This window comes from Euleptes europaea, chromosome 1, assembly GCF_029931775.1.
Source record: "Euleptes europaea isolate rEulEur1 chromosome 1, rEulEur1.hap1, whole genome shotgun sequence".
Lineage (NCBI taxonomy): Eukaryota > Metazoa > Chordata > Lepidosauria > Squamata > Sphaerodactylidae > Euleptes > Euleptes europaea.
Genome location: NC_079312.1, coordinates 38289110 through 38305472, shown reverse-complemented (window position 1 = coordinate 38305472; position 16363 = coordinate 38289110). Strand labels below are relative to the sequence as shown.

Genomic DNA, 16363 nt, shown 5'->3' with positions numbered 1-16363 from the left:
GACTGACCAGCTTGATGAAAGAGAAGACGACTGAAGAATCCCGAAAGAAATGGGAATGTTATTTTGATTATGTTAAATGGAAAGGATAGATTGTTAGATATAAGGATCAGCTTATAAAATTTACTATATAGTATAGAAGGAATTTATTATCTAAAATGTAGAATATAAGAACAATGTATAAGATTGGTTCTTGTATAAGATGTTTGAAATGTAAGATAAAATAGACTCCCTGAAGGAGTGCAAACTGTGTGAATGTATGTGTATATAATTTGTTTGTTTTTTCTTGAAAATGTTAATAAAATATCTTTTTTTAAAAAAAAAAGTAAAGCAACACAGAGAGAAGAAATTATTTTGTGGGCTGTAGTGGGAGGAAAATTGGAGGCTTTCATGAGGCTGGGAGTTTTAACTAGAGGTCATAACAGGAAGCAGTACCTGATAAGGCCTGTAGCTATAGGGGCACATAGGATTAGGCCTATGGTTCAGAGGCTTATAGAGGCAATGCTCTCACTTTCCAGCTTTTTAAAAAAACGGCAGCCCATCCTTGAAACTGGGGCAGATCTGCAGTGGCCAGGAGCGGTGCAGCCGTGCCGCCTCCTCTGAAGCTTCCTGGTTGCCATAGAGGCGGGAAAAAAGAATTTTTAAAAATCAAAAATGGGGAAATGCCCCATTGCACAAAGCAAGTTGATTCTCTTCCTCCAGCAAAGAGGATACACATGAACATACGGCATGGTGTAGTGGTTAAGAGCAATGGTTTGGAGCGGTGGACTCTGATCTGGAGAACCGGGTTTGATTCCCCACTCCTCCACATAAGCGGGGGAGACTAATCTGGTGAACTGGATTTGTTCATTATTATTACAGTACATTTTTATAGACATAATGCTATTGCACACATGATGCAATTGCACACTTAATATAGACATAATCCTGTTTCAATATAGCATAAACATAACTTTGTGTGATGTGTGGCGTAGTAGTTAAGAGAAGTGGTTTGGAGTGGTGGACTCTGATCTGGAGAACCAGGTTTGATTCCCCATTCCTCCACATGAGTGGCGGACGCTAATCTGGTGAACCGGGTTTGTTTCACCACTCCTACACAGGAAGCCAGCTGGGTGACCTAGGGCTAGTCACAGCTCTCTTTGAGCTCTCTCAGCCCCACCTACCTCACAGGGTGTCTGTTGTGGGGAGGGGAAGGGATGGTGATTTTAAGTCAGTTGGATTCTTCCTTAAGTGGTAGAGAAAGTCAGCATATAAAAACTAACTCTTCTTGTTTATTGTGATATTCGCTTTATAGCAGTGGTCTGGAACCAAACCCGCAATATCTCCGAGGTATGCTTGTATTAATGCATACTGTTTCCTCTCATGTACGTGTGACAACAGGATCAGTAGCCTTTATTTTTGGTTTATACTTTCCTATCCCATTGCTGTGAGATCCCAGCAAGAGCAGATATATCAAGGACAATTGACAGGAAGGCTCTGAAGCCTAGCCTGTCATCGACTGAGATTTGGCAGGAATGGACCAAATAACATTGCTGCTTTGTGTGGATCATCCATTATACGGCTGGTTAAATTTAATTACTCATCCCGGCCAAAACCACAGCAGAATTCCCTGACACCTTCAAGGGCTTCCTCAGTGCCGCCACTGAATTTTCTCCTGCCAGCACAAACCTGGCAGATTTTTGACATGTATTTAGCGCCAGGAGTCATGGGAAGCAGAAAGCAGGTTTGGAAAGACTTTGCAGCTAGTGAATTGATCCTGTTGTTGAGATTGCCATAAGGTTGCCAGGTCCCTCTTTGCCATCGGTGGGAGGTTTTGGGGTGGAGCCTGAAGAGGGCAGGGTTTGGGGAGGGAAGGGACTTCAGTGTCATAGAGTCCAATTGCCAAAGCAGCCATTTTTTCCAGGTGAACTGATCTCTATCGGCTGAAGATCAGTTGTAATAACAAGATGTCTCCAGCCAATACCTGGAGGTTGGCAACCCTAGGCTGCCACCTTTTAAAACCTGAGATATATTCCCTTTAGGAGTTGTACAGAAATCAACCATTTTTCCAAGTGTAGTGATTTCTTAGTAATTTCTTCAGTTTTACAGTTTGAAAGGCACTGGGACTCTATCCATGACGAGACGACAGCCCTACCCAGCCTCCATATAATAGAAGGCAAAATGAGGAGGGGGAGGGGCTGTGGCTCAGTGGTAGAGCCTCTGCTTGGCATGCCGAAGGTCCCAGGTTCAATCCCCAGCATCTCCAGTTAATGGGACTAGGCAAGGAGGTGATGTGAAAGACCTCTGCCTAAGACCCTGGAGAGCCGCTGCTGGTCTGAGTAGACAATACTGACTTTGATGGACCAAGGGTCTGATGCAGTATAAGGCAGCTTCATGTGTACGTGTGCCCACCCCCTTCTTTCCCAGAGTGATCATTGTACCAGCCTAACAGGGATGTGGAAAGTCTTATTACTATATCTTATGGGATGTGGTGGCATCAAAGAACTATAGAGTCTAGTGCTGATGAGAAAGGATGGGGCAGTGTTCCCCAATGTGGTGCCTGCCAAGGTATTTCCTGGCATCCATTCATTTCTTCCCCAAGCAAAGAGCCAATCCGGGTGTTCCTCCATTTCCCTGGAGTAAGGGGTACTTCAGAAAAGGCCGGGAGGCATCACCTTTGTGTCTGCAGGGAACACCCATTTGAGAAAACAGCTACCTCCATCATAAGAGGATGCTTGACTTGGAGTTCGCTTACATTTTGTAGAATCTCCCAATGTTTTGTAATTGAACCCAGTTCCCACAGCAACATTCTAAAAGCGCCCACAGGTTCAGCAAGGTTTGGGACTCCTAGGTTAGGACATCCTTGAGGAGAGTTCAATCCCTGACCCCTTCCATTAAAAGGATTGGGGAGGAGCTGTGGCTCAGTGGTAGAGCCTCTGCTTGTCATGCAGAAGGTCCCAGGTTCAATCCCCGGCATCTCCAGTTAAAGGGACTAGGCAAGTAGGTGATGTGAAAGACGTCTGCCTGAGACCCTGGAGAGCCGCTGCCGGTCTGAGTAGACAATACTGACTTTGTTTGCCCAACGGTCTGATTCAGTATAAGGCAGCTGCAGGTGTTCATGTGATCAGATAGTAGAAGATGTGAAAGACCTTGGCTTAAGACCATGGAGAGCTGCTGCCAGCCAGAGTAGACATACTGCCCTCGATAGAACAATGATCTGACTCAGTACTAGGCCCCATCATTTGTGCACGCAGTAGAAGCCTGTTTCCAGGGCTCCCAACGAAAATGGCGCAATCAGGTTAAGGATGTGGGAAAATAACTGCATGAATCCACTCCCATTCTTTGTACAGTTTTATCAGAAGTTGACAGAACGAAATCATACACCAAACGGATAGCTTTCTCCATCGCTTCAGTAGCTCAGGTGTGCCATCTCCAGACCTCATCCTTTGTTCATTCTACACATGTTCCTCCAGTCAGTAATGATGTATGAGATGACACTTGCAAACAGCTACCAAGCTCATACAATATTAGATAAAAATTACAAGTGAGAACCTATTTTACTGCTATTTATTTTCATCAGCTAAACACCGCTCTCCTAAATGTCATTCCCGGCTGGTCGATATTGGCTTTTCAGTCTTCTGAAAAGTTTTTTAATTCTGGTTTTGTTTTTTGGAGCTTATGTATAGAAATCAATAATACTTTGCAATCTCTTGAAACTGTGAAATGGCTGAGTTACGACTAATGTATTCCTCATTTTGCCTTCTATTATATTCCCATTCACTCTGCAGAATGTAGATTATTTCTTTTTAAAGTTAAAGATCTGTTTATTTGCTTACCTGAAGCAAGCCCTAAAATACATGTTAATATTTTCTTTTTACCTCTCATTCTGGCTTTGAAGCTTTAAAAGAATAAAATGAATGTTACCACTCTGTTCTGTGAGGATATTTATTTATTTATTGTTTATTCTATTTATACCCCACCCTTTCCTGACAGAGCAAGGCTCAGAGTGGCTCACAACAACAATCAATACATCGATATAGAAATATAAGATTATGTTACACAGAGGTTAGCATATGTAGGTAGGTGGGTAGATTTTACATTTTAAGGGGCTCTAGCATGCAGGCCATTTTGTAGGACTTCCAAAGGATAAAAATATACATATAGCAACGAATGCTTCAATGCTCTAGACCTCCATAAGGCTCATTGGCATAGTGGCCTATGTATGTAGATCCCTATGTACAGAAGCACCAACCATGTATTCAGCAGGAAAAAATATTGCAACGTATGGATTGTGCATTTGTTTCCTACTATACAGGCATGCCCAATAATGAAGGAGAATTGTGTATGCTGAGTAGGCAGGGCCTCCTGCTGTGGTATATATTTTGAGTATCTACATAGGGCTTGGATGACAGTTTGGAGCATGTGTACAAAATTGAATACCACCTTGAACCATGAGTAGCGTTGTCAACTTCCAGGTATGAGCTGGAGATCTCTTGCTATTACAACTAATCTCAGCCGATAGAGATCAGTTCCCCTGGAGAAAATGGCAGCTTGGGCAATTGGATTCTATGGCACTGAAGTCCCTCCCTCCCCAAACCCTGCTCTCCTCAGGCTCCCCCCAAAAACCTCCCACTGGTGTGCAAGGAGGACTTGGCAACCCTAGACAAACCCCTGGGCCCGTTTGTGGTCAAGAAAACTAGGTGCTAAGGGATGATGCAGGAGATCTCATCCCCCTTGCTATGGTGGTCCTAACCAGAATTAGGCCCCAGGCTCATGGTGCTCTTAAAGGGCTGGCTGTACAAAGATGGAGGTCATCCAGAGCAAAGCCAGGGATGGCATCTTGGTCTAGTTTGGCCCTGAAAGAAGTGGCAAGAGGCATCAGTCTGGCTTCTTTAGAGGTCTTCTTGATTCTTGCCACTTCTTTCAGGGCCAAACTAGACAAGATGCCATCCCTGGCTTTGCTCTGGGGATGACCTCCATTTTGTACAGCCAGCCCTTTAAGAGCACCATGGCCTGGGGGCCTAATTCTGGTTAGGACCACCATAGCAAGGGGGGATGAGATCTCCTGCCTTCCCCCTTAGCACTAGTTTTCTGACCCAAAACGGGCCCCAGGGGGTTGTCTAGGGTTGCCAAGTCCCTCCTTGCCACCAGTGGGAGGTTTTTGGGGCGGAGCCTGAGGAAGGCAGGGTTTGGGGAGGGGAGGGACTTCAATGCCATAGAATCCAATTGCCAAAGTGGTCTCGGATGGAGATCAGTTGTAATCTCCAGCTAGCACCTGGAAGTTGGCAACCCTAGGGTTGTCAGAAAATAACACCCTCCAGCACTGTTTCAGGTATGAAAAATGGCATGGGGGAGACAGGAGCTCCTCTTCCCCCTCCTCCCAGTCAGTGGTCCTGTTGGGATATGTAAGTCTCAGCATCCAGTCATGAGATAGTTAACTGCTTCGGTGTTAGTATGTAGCCAATAGGGCATCCAGTAAAGCATTTGATTCTAAAAGAGGGAATTTAACTGATGTTGTGCTGTATGTAGGTTCAGTTGTAGTTGATTTAGCTTTTCCATCATGTAGGACTTATATCCAGTATGTTAGTTAAGGAATAAGTCTTCATGTTTAAGCTAACATTAGCGTCTGTTATTAGCTAAATGTAATGTATCCAACAGGTCCTTACCATATTGTAAGGTTTCTGAGCTGCCTTCTCATCCTACAGGGAATTTTGTCATAAAGAAGACAGATGGGGATATGAGTGTGGGGAATGCTTTCCTTTTTCACAAATTGCTTTATCAAGTTCCCCCTGAAAAGGGGCACATTGAGGCTGGCTCTCATTCTCACTGTCATGTGAAAAGGCACATCAGTAAAGGAAGCTCCTTTCTTGTGCTCTAAGGAGTAAAGTGGTCATGTTGCTCTGAATCAAAGCTGTTGTGGAAATTTACATGGTCAGAGACTACCATCTAGTGTTGCAAAGAGAGCACAGCTTTCCTTTAAAAAGTTTAGCTCTCCCTAGCCTGTTTTAGATTCAAAATGTTGTCTGTGGATCCAAATACTTTCCGCCAAGAACAAGCTGACAAGCATGAGATCTATGTAAATACACCATACATCCGTGAAAATCTGGGAAGATGCAGATAGAATATCCATTATTCCTTCCCCATTTTCTGAGCGAACCATTTGTCAAAGAAGTATTGAGCTGATCAAATGCAAATTACTATCTTTTGCCAAATATTGATCCTCTCCATATTGCAATACATATGCAAACTGGAGATGATAAGATTCATTATTATTAGAGGGAGCCACAACAGGAAAATATTTTTAGCATATCAAGTCAAATCCCATTTTATTATCAATGCTCACCTGACCATAGGAAATTTTTTCATTAGTAACTAAAATTAGTTCAGCCCCCTAGAAGCTGATTTGACTAGTGCCCCAGAATCTAGCAGAAGAGTTTCAAAGGTAAACTCCAACAAGATGTTGCTCAAGAAGAGTTCATATATAGATTTGATACTATAAGACTATTACTCCATAAAGACTGGGGATGGTTAGCTTGCTGGCAAAAGTAATGGTTCGTCTGTACACAAGTATGTACAGATTCATCCTGCCTTGAACATCTGGGAATGGTCTACATTCTGGATGGATTTACTATTTATTTATTTATTAGATTGTTTTGCGACTTATGGCCAAATTACACTCATGTTGCCCGAGACAAGCGGCAGGATGTCCCCTCAAGTTGACATACAGCATAACATAGAAAGGAGGGGTGGTAGGGAGGCCAGCAAAGATGATACCCAAAGATGATATAAGCCACCCTAACCTCCCTTCGAAGAGCCCCACGGCGCAGAGTGGTAAAGCTGCAGTACTGCAGTCCAAACTCTGCTCACGACCTGAGTTCGATCCTGACGGAAGTCGGTTTCAGGTAGCCGGCTCAAGGTTGACTCAGCCTTCCATCCTTCCGAGGTCGGTAAAATGAGTACCCAGCTTGCTAGGGGTAAAGGGAAGATGACTGGGGAAGGCACTGGCAAACCACCCCGTAAACAAAGTCTTCCTAGAAAACGTCAGGATGTGACGTCACCCTATGGGTCAGGAATGACCCGGTGCTTGCACCGGGGACCTTTACCTACCTTTTTAACCTCCCTTCATCACTAGGTAGGGGACTATCGCTGGCTAGATCATAAGGATTGCCAGCTCCAGATTGCGAAATAATGGGAGATTTTTGGGGTGAAGACTGAGAAGGGTGGGGTTTAGAGAGGGGAGGGACCTCAATGCCATAGAGTCCAATTGCCAACATGGCCATTTTCTGCAAGGGAACTCATCTGTGTTGCCTGGAGATCAGTTGTAATAGCAGGAGAGCTCCAGCCACCACCTGGTGGTTGGCAACCCTATACATCATGTAAGTCACAATTTCTTCCTGTCCTCTGTCAGAGGCTTAATGCATGCAAGTGGGCAATTGAAGCTTCTCCTGGCACAGAGGAAAGTAACATCAACTGGTAAATAATATCCCATTAAACCTCTATTAAAGGACAGAACATTTTTTTCCTCCAGGTCCTGGCAACCTTGTGTATGGGGGCCAGGCAGTTTACTATTAGTGTTAATAACAGTCACCTGATTCAATCATATTGATGACCTGTGGGGATTTTAATCAAAGGATTCAGCAAATCTGCATAGTTTTACATACGAATAAAACAATAAGAACTATTGTTTCTTTTTCTAAAAAAAAGTAGAACAAAGAAAAAAGCATTCTGTTTTTGTTTCTGTGGTGGCATAGCTGTGTGAGAATTAGAGACAATGACATTTCAGACCTCAGATATTCTATCTCAAAGACCTCAGTTATTGGGTACTGTAGAAGCCCCAATGGACATGTTTGCAAGAATAAGCCCTGACGTTACCCGCCTGTGGCCACTAGATGACGCTCCTGCTGCATTCTGAGTTCCCTTCAGTTCTGCATGCTGTTGTCCTGTAAGTTGACAGCATAGTTTTACTTAGCAAGTCCCCACCACCCCACCTCAACGAACGAGCTGAAAATGAGGCACATTTATGTTGCTTCCTGAACTTCCCTCCCAATGTGCAGATCTCCTTAGTTTCAGTTTTCAGACCCTGACTCACCCTTAGAAAGTAGGTTCGCACCTTATTCGCGTTCATAGGCATTTTAAGCATGCAGCACCTGGCAAAAATATAGCCAATTACTTCAGTTTGAATTGAGGGAGAAGAATAGGTGCTGGCAGACAGGATTTGGCTGCTATTTATTCTAATAATATCCTTTTCCCGCAAGTTGCCTTAGTGCTCATAGTGAAGATGCTGGAAGAACCAAAAAACCAACCAACAAACAAAAACGAGTTGGATGGATCATCTTGATAGCAAATGATAAAGCTACTCCATCCAAGGGCATGTTTGTATAGATAAGTTTAGCTCTTGTCATTAGTAGGAATTGATCTGTTATGGTTTTTGCCTGATGTGCTCTGATACAAGTAGAAAAGCGGCTCAACAAAATGACCGAACTTGTCGAGCTGGGATTTGAGACTCACGCTCCACAGGCCTGTGTCTGGGAAACAATCAACATTGCAATTTCGTATTTGTAAACTGGGGTTGAGAAAGGGAGACTATTGGTGAAACACGGAGGTGGGGTTGGGGGAGCTCACCCAGAGACCTAAGCAGTCTCTGAGACAGTTGCCGGCCTCTCCCGCTGTTACAACTGATCTCCAGACGATCAAGATCAGTTCATCTGGAGAAAATGGCTGCTTTGGAAGGTGGACTCTATGGCATTATACCCCACTGAAGTCCCTCCCCTCCCTAAACCTCACCCTTCTCAGGCTTTGCCCCCAAAATCAGGTATTTCCCAACCTGGACCTGGCAACCCTAGACAGTGCTGCTGAGCTAATGTCAGAGTAGACCCTCAGAGGATAACTTGCTCAAGTCTGCTCAGTGTGTTTGAGACCGTATATTCTTTAAACTGGAAGAAAGGGTTATTATTATTTTATTATTATAATAACCTGTGGTTATTATTATTTTAGAAATAATAATAATGACCAGGCTGGAGTTGAAGTAAGTATTTACACCTTGGATCACACAAATTGGGGTTGGACTACATGACCTTGGTGGTCCCTTCCAACTCTATGATTCTATGAAATTCAAGCCGCAAACGAAGACTTTGAGAAATGACTTGCTGACTTAGAACGGATTTCCAGAGACTCCCTTGAAAGGCAATTGCAAAGTTCCTCACTGCTTTTTGAGTAAGCTATTGATGCAGGTATATCGTGAGGGGAAGAAGGAAGCCTGGAAATGGGGAGCTCTGCGATAACAGAATATATTTGGGGCTTTGGACATAAAATTATGGATTGAGCCAAACTGAAGTGCGTGGGGGAAGAAGACAGGGCAATTCTTACCAAAGTTGCCTGTCCAAATTAGAATCACCAAACATAAGTTTGGGGAGAGCATACTCAAATACTGACTTTGAAACAGGGGCATATTCTCTCCTTTCTTAGGATTCTTAGAAAGCAAGCTTGCCTGTATAATATTTTGACTCAGCTTTTGAGTCCTTTTGTCATCCTGTAGAGAAATGCTGGCATTTCTATTTATAAGTAAATGTGGGTTGAAATACTGTATTCCTTCTAAAGTTTTTGATTTGCACATGGAGCTCCTCTACTGTACAGAGCTAAATACAGATTTGCCAGACTTTAAATTTATTTCAGTTTCTTCCTGTTATAAGGGCAAGTACCAACGTTGATGCTAGAATTGCCAACTCCAGCTTGGGAAATTCCTGGAGATTTGAGGGTGGAAAATGGTGAGGGTGGGGTTTGGGGAGGAACCTCAGAGGAATATAATGCCATAGAGTCCACCCTCCAAAGCAGCCATTTTCTTTAGGGGGAAGGGAACTGATCTCTGTGATCTGGAGATCAGCTGAAATTCCATGGGATCTCTAGGTCCCACCTGGAGGCTGTCAGTGGGGCTGCCAACCTCCACGTGGTGATCTGGAGATCAGCTGAAATTCCATGAGATCTCTAGGTCCCACCTGGAGGCTGTCAATGGGGCTGCCAACCTCCAGGTGGTGGCAGGAGATCTCCTGTTATTACAACTGATCTCCAGCTGATAGAGATCAATTCACCTGGAGAAAATGGCCACTTTGGCAATTGGACTCTAAGGCATTTAAGTCCCTCCCCTCCCCAAACCCCTCCTCAAAAATCTCCTGCCGGTGGCGAAGAAGGACCTGGCAACCCTAAGTACATATGCTCAAAATAAATCTGATTTTAATTGCAAATGGAGTAACAATTTCAGACAATATAGTCTGGCTCAAAATAAAAAAAATATTACAAGCAGAGGGAACTTGTATTACAAGTATTTTATGCTGAAACTTCACAGCATTGCCAGCCATACCTACAGAACCTTTATTTATACTCCAGGCTTTCATAAATCCTCATAAAATACTTGGCGTTTGTATAGCACTTTCAAGTGTCCGAAGTGCTTACTTTATTTCATTGTAAATCCTACAGCAGCCTTGTAAGTGAGGTGATAATGCAGGCTGATTCATATGTTGCAAAGAGCACGTGGTAGATACGGGGCTGCCATAACGCGTTTCAGACCTAGGGTTACCGTCCACAAGGTGGGGCCTGGAGTTCTCACATCCCAACTCAGCTCCCTCCCCACCACAAATTCTGCCCTCCCCAGGCATCAACATCAAATCTTCAGAAGTTTCTCAAGCTGGAGTTAGCAATCCTAAAACATGTGCCAGAAATTCCGTGTTGGGACGAATTTGCGTCAGGATCATGGCACACAGGGATAAGGGGCTTAAGTCTGCCCATCCACATGTACTGATAGCTACACTTAATTTTCTCCAGTGGGGACAACAGTGGCACCCCAAGGGCATTTCACAGCAAGGAAAGTGTGTGTGAGGGGTGGAGGTTTAAGCATCCTCTCCCCTCATGCCAAGACATTTTCCACCTCTATCGTTCTTAGCCCCATCTCTGTCTCTGGTTGCAAGCAAAACAGTGGGGTTTACCGTACTTTGTATTCCCAGCGATGTATTAAGAGTTTGAAAATGTTGTAAAAAAAACATCGCTTTAAAAGAGTTTTTAGATACCACGGCTTATAAATGGTTGGAAGACGTCTTCACAGCTAAAGGGGCCAAACAAAGTGCAAACAGTATTTTTTATAAAGTTTTCAAACTCTTAATACATCGCTGGGAATGCAAGTGCGGTAACCTCCAGTTGCTGTCTACTATAGTGCAGCTCATACCAGATGGATAGACTGGAAACCCCAAATGTATGACTTAACAATGTTGAAGAAATGAGCGATATTTTTGAATGAACAATACCAGCTAATCCCAAATAATTGTGTGCACATCCCTGCTTTAGAAACCCCATCAACATAAGTTATCTACTGTGTGGTCATTTAAACAGAAAGGATAAGCCAAAGACACAGATTTCGCTTAAAACAACGAGAACCCTTGAACATTTCCTCAAGTGCTGAAGGATTCGCCTCATTTGTAATTGAAGCAGAATCTTGGTATGAGAACAGGAAGACTCGAGAAGGAATGACGCAAACTCTGCCCACTCCTTGTGTGAATGACAGAGCTATGACCCGAATACCCTCTGAGTCTGAGTGAGAGGAAACAGATTAAACCAAAGTCAAGCTGTTGTCAGAAGGACTGGAACTTGTGAAGGTTGAAAGTACGCAGTAGAAGGAACCTCACTATGAGCAACAACATTTAGCAAGTGTCATTTTGGCATAAGCTGTGAAGGATGAGGCAGATGACTCGTGTGAAATAACAACCTTTCTGCCGTTATTGTTGTTCTTGCTTTAATAAATAAAACGCCTTATTCATATTCATTTCTAGAGAAAAAGAGTAGGTAAGGGGGGTGGAAACAGAGGTCAACATATTTGTGCGGGAAGTCATAAGGAATAGATAGCAACAGATGCAAAGAAACCTCTCAGTATCTTTGTGACGAATGAGGAGATTATTTTTAAAATAATGTGTAACAGCAAGAGATATTATTATTATTAAGAGATACTATTAAGAGATATGATGAGCAGGTTCACAATGTCCCTTCATGAAAGCCTTGCAGGAGCTTATCACATCCTCATGAGTTACTCTCAGGCCCAAGCAAAATGCCTCTGGGCCCTATACTACTCTGAAACACGCCCTTCACATACTAACCTGACTGCCAGTGTGAAAGCTTGTTGGGTGATCTTGGGCCGGTGTGTCCGTCTGTCTGTCTGTCTCCCTCTCTCTCTCCCCCTCCCTCCCTCCCTCCCTCTCTCTCTCTCTCCCTCCCTCTCTCCCTCCCTCTCTCTCCCTCTCTCCCTCCCTCTCTCTCCCTCCCTCTCCCTCTCCCTCTCTCTCCCTCCCTGCCTACCTGCCTCACAGGGTTGTTGTGGAAGGGGGTGAGCCGCATGGTGTAGTGGTTAGGAGTGGTGGGCTCTAATCTGGAGAACCGGGTTTGATTCCCCACTCCTACACATGAAGCCAGCTGGGTGACCTTGGGCTAGTCATAGCTCTTAGAGCTTGGGCTAGTCACAGCTCTCTTAAAGCTCTCTCAGCCTTACCTACCTCACAAGGTGTCTGTTGTGGGGAGAGGAAGGGAAGGAAATTGTAAGCCAGTTTGATTCTCCTTAAAAGGTAGAGAAAATTGGCATATAAAAACCAACTCTTCTCCTCCTCCTCCAATAGAATCAGCTTTGGGTCCCCACTGAGGTAAAAGGATGTTTATAAGAAGTAGATAACTCTCTCACACAGAGAAACACACACAATCTCTTTCCCATTTATACAATCCCATGAGTCATGTCAGAAAATGTCTAGCTTATTTACACAGATCATATCACAGTAGAGAAGAGACCAACTGTGATGTAGCAGATAGCATGTCAGGCTCGGGCTAGGAGACATGGGCTCTAATCCCCACTCAGCCATGAGATCGCTGGATGATCTTAGGCCAGTCACACTTGTTCTCAACCTAACCTACTTCGCAGCAGCCCTGTTCACAAGTTACAATTAAAGCATGTACAATCTATGTGCAGTTTACACTTGATTGTTCTTTGTAAGCGCATTGAGTAATTCTCATGTTGCAGGCAATGCAGGTACAGCTGACTTTGTCATACATATCCCCCATTAATCTAGGTACTGGTTTCAAACATAAAGTGAATGTGCACTGGCTATTTCTTACAAACGGATGTATATTTGTAAGAATGTTTGCAAAATGTTTGCATAATGTACATTCATTCAGTGTAACATGAACAGGGTTAGTGTTTTTGGGAGGATAAGAGATAACCATGCATGCTGCCCTGTGCCCTTTGACAGAAGGATAAAAATGTGATAGACAGTAAAGGACCAGTATGGTATAGTGGTTAAGAGTGTCAGACTAGTATCTAGGAGACCTGGATTCGAATCCCCCCTCATGCCATGGCGCTGGGTGACCTTGGGTGACCAGCCACACACTGTCATCCTAAATTACCTCACAGGGTTGTTGCAATGATAAAATGGAGGAGAGGAGAATGATGTAAGTTGCTTTGGATCCCCATCGGGGACAATAGTAGGGTATTCCAAAATAGTGGGGTATTCCTTGTTTGGACTACTGGCTTTTTGTAGGCTCCACATAGCAATGGTGGCCATCAAGATGTAATCAGCTGAGATGGAAAACATAGATATAATGAGCATTACAGAAACCTGGTGGAGGGGAGAGAACCAGTGGGATACAGTCATCCCTGGTTACAAACTGTATAGAAATGACAGGGAAGGGCGTATTTGAGGGGGTGTTGCTATGTATATCAAGGAAGGCATAGTGTCTAATAAGCTAGAGACCATAAAAAGGGCAGACTCGTCCACAGAATCCTTATGGGTGACGATTCCGGGCTCCAAAGGAGATTTAGTACTGGGGACGTTCTATCGGCCCCCTGACCAAATGGCTCAGGGTGATCTTGAGATGGAGAATGAAATTAGGGAAGCATGTAAAGGTAATGAAGTAGTAATAATGGGAGACTTCAACTTCCCTCATATTGATTGGATAAATGTATGCTCCAGTCAAGCCAAAGAGATAAAAATTTTAGACATGCTAAATGACTGCGCCCTCGAACAGTTGGTCATAGACCCAACCAAAGGGGAGGCGATCCTGGATTTAATACTCTGTGGTGCTGCCAGTGATTTAGTGCGGGATGTGGATGTAGTTGAGCCAGTTGGCAATAGTGATCACAATGGCATCAAATTTAATTTATATGTAAGTGGGAAAATGACTGGGAAATCTCACACAATTACCTTTGACTTTAAAAGAGGGAACTTCTCTAAAATGAGAAAACTGGTAAAGAGGAAGTTGAAAGGAACAGTTAGGAGGGTTAAATCTCTTGAAAAGGCTTGAGGGTTACTCAAGTCCACATTACTAGAGGCTCAGCTAGCTTGTATACCGCAGGTCAGGAAAGGTAGTAATAAGTCCAAGAGGTCACCACCATGGCTAACAGGTAAGGTGAAGGAAGCAATTAGAGAAAAAAAGTCTTCCTTCAGAGACTGGAAGGTTTGCCCAAATGAGGCGAACAGAAGCAAACACAAACTTGCACAAAGGAAATGCAAGCAGATAATTAGAGATGCAAAAAAAGATTTTGAGGGGCATATTTCTAAACACATCAAAACAAACAATAAGAAATTCTTTAAGTATATTAGGAGTAGGAAACCAGCTAGGGAAGCGGTTGGACCATTGGATGACAATGGGAGTAAAGGAACTCTAAGGGAGGATAAAGTGATTGCTGAAAAACTAAATGAATTATTCTCATCTGTCTTCACTGTTGAAGATACAGGGCAGATTCCTTCTCCTGAACAGAGATTTTGGAGAGAGGAAAATGAGGAACTGAGGCAAATAGTGGTAACAAGGCAGGAAGTCCTAGAACGTCTAGACAAACTGCATACTAACAGGTCACAGGGACCAGACGGTATTCATCCTAGAGTTCTTCAAGAACTCAAATGGGAAATTGCTGAACTTCTAACAAAGATATGTAATATATGTCCCTTCGATCAGCCTCTGTACCAGAGGACTGGAGAATGGCCAATGTAACACCCATTTATAAAAAGGTTTCCGGGGGGGGGGACGCAGGAAATTACAGGCCAGTTAGCTTAACGTCTGTTCCAGGTAAATTAGTGGAAAGCATTATTAAAGATAGAATTGTCAAGCATATAGAAGGGCAAGGTCTGCTGGGCAAAACCCAACATTGCTTCTGTAAGGGTAGGTCCTGTCTCACTGACCTATTAGAGTTTTTTGAAAGTATCAATAAGCATGTGGACAGGAATGAGCCTGTGGATATTGTGTATTTTGTGTATCAAAAAGCTTTTGACAAAGTCCCCCATCAAAGACTGCTAAGCAAACTTCATAGTTATGGGATAAGAGGACAAGTCCTCTTATGGATTGAGAGCTGGCTGAAAAATAGGAAGCAGAAAGTAGGAATCAATGGTCAGTTCTCACAATGGCGGGATGTGAGCAGTGGGGTGCCTCAGGGATCTATGTTGGGACCGGTGCTTTTCAACCTGTTCATCAATGACCTGGAGTTGGGGTTAAACAGTGAAGTAGCCAAGTTTGCAGATGACACCAAATTATTTAGGATGGTTAAAACAAAATCGGACAGTGAAGAGCTCCAGAAGGATCTCTGCATACTGGAAGAATGGGCATTAAAATGGCAAATGAGATTCAATGTGAGTAAGTGTAAAGTGATACATATTGGGACAAAAAATCCCAACTTCACATATACACTGATGGGATCTGTGCTGGCAGCGACAGACCAAGAAAGGGATCTTGGGGTGGTAGTGGATAGCTCAATGAAGATGTCAACCTAGTGTGTGGTTGCTGTAAAAAAGGCAAATTCCATGCTGGCTATAATTAGAAGAGGAATAGAGAATAAAACTGCTGATATCATACTGCCCTTGTACAAATCTATGGTGAGACCACCCTTGGAATACTGTGTACAGTTCTGGTCACCACACCTAAAAAAGGATATTACAGAACTTGAGAAGGTGCAGAAAAGAGCAACCAAAATGATTAGGGGACTAGAGCAATTGTCCTATGGGGAGCGGTTAAGACGCTTAGGGCTGTTTAGCTTGGAAAGAAGGCGGCTGAGGGGATACATGATAGAGGTCTATAAAATTATGCATGGTTTGGAGAGAGTGGACAGGGAGAAGTTTTTCTCCCTCTCCCATAATACTAGAACATGGGGTCATCTGCTAAAGCTGGAGGGTGAGAGATTCAAAACAGATAAAAGGAAGTATTTTTTCACACAACACATAGTTAAACTGTGGAACTCCCTGCCCCAGGATGTGGTGATGGCTGCCAGCTTGGAGGGCTTTAAGAGGGGAGTGGACATATTCATGGAGGAGAGGGGTATTCATGGCTGTTAGTTAGAATGGATACTAGTCATGCTGCATACCTGTTCTCTCCAGGATCA

At 43.7% G+C, this 16363-nt stretch overlaps 1 non-coding gene across 1 annotated transcript; it reads left to right on the top strand.

The window, feature by feature from the left end:
• The first annotated feature begins 2886 nt into the window (after window positions 1–2886).
• Window positions 2887–2958, top strand: TRNAD-GUC (transfer RNA aspartic acid (anticodon GUC)). Its single transcript has one exon. It is a non-coding gene; the product is annotated as a tRNA-Asp (tRNA).
• The last annotated feature ends 13405 nt before the right edge of the window (window positions 2959–16363 follow it).